Here is a 1,284-nt window from a genome sequence, read left to right as displayed (position 1 = left end):
GTCTCCTTTAAAAATCTCCCAGAAGAAATAAAGAAGTTGAAGAATAGCTTTGTACACAAATGTGTATAGAGCCCAAATTATGGTTTCAGAAATAAGGTATTCAAGTGTCAAAATTCTTTACATAAAGATAGTAACAAAGACGTGAATATTGCATTTCAGATCTACCTCTTTTTTTAGGTATGTTAGGTCGCCTCAACGACAGACTAATTGATTACATGCCGTTAAGGACAGCAGAATACTCCAGCCTGGGGCAAGTCTTCAATCTTGTGGTCCTTTAATTTATCTTTTCATCCCCAAATCATTTCTGAACAAATAGATTCTACACGGGTCCAGTCATTTTGACAAGGAAGCGGCTCCGGCCAACAGTACGAACAAAAGAGCCTGGCATCCAGGCTCGGTAGGACTTAACGTGACATAAAAACCTGGTGTCTCTCACCACAAACTTGGCGCTTGATGCAGCTCCAGAAATTTTTTTTAATCCTTTCTTGCCTGAAGTAATGTCATCATTTTCTTTCTCTCATCTCATCTCATGTCATATCATCTATCCCTTAGTCTAATTATTCGACAGCTGGGGCGCCACAGACGATCTGACAACCAGTTTTCCCCACCCTCCATGTACTTCAGGGGAACTGTGGGTCTGCCTCGTCAATCTGATATCGTGTCCTTCAAGGCAGAAGGCGGATCAGCACCATATGAGATTTACAGGATGTGAAAACATGAAGGATATGATTTATCTCAGGGGAGGGCGATCTGACAGTTAACAGCCGTGAGGCACCCAACTGTATTACTAACAATGCAAGTTTGGAGTCAACTCTCTGACAGCAAGGTTGGTGACAGCGAAGAAGTTTTTTTAGATATGTATGATGGCGTATGTAGTATCGTACGTATGACACATCAAAAGACGTTCCTTATTTTCCAAGCAGACCTTTCGGTGGCTGCAAAGACAGCATCGAATTGGCAAGGCAATTATCACTGGCCACCCAACGGGTTAGCGTTAAAAAAGACACCATGCCAGTAAAAAAAGTTTGGAGTCAACTTAGTGACAGCAAGGTTGGTGACGGCTAAAAAGTTTTTTAGATATGTATGATGGCGTTGAGTCTCTTATGGTACGTATGATACATCAAAGACGGGTTTGTAATCGTGCCTTCATCTCCAAATAGATCTTTTGTTGGCTGCAGAGACAGCATGTCGAATTGACCGGGCTGATACCATTGGCCAGACAGCTACCATTATTTGCACCCAAAGGGATGGCGTAAAAAAAGACACGAGAACTAAAAAGTCCGA

This window comes from Branchiostoma belcheri, unplaced genomic scaffold, assembly GCF_001625305.1.
Source record: "Branchiostoma belcheri isolate BF01 breed outbred unplaced genomic scaffold, Haploidv18h27 scaffold23, whole genome shotgun sequence".
NCBI lineage: Eukaryota > Metazoa > Chordata > Leptocardii > Amphioxiformes > Branchiostomatidae > Branchiostoma > Branchiostoma belcheri.
Note: the sequence above shows the minus strand (reverse complement) of the source record.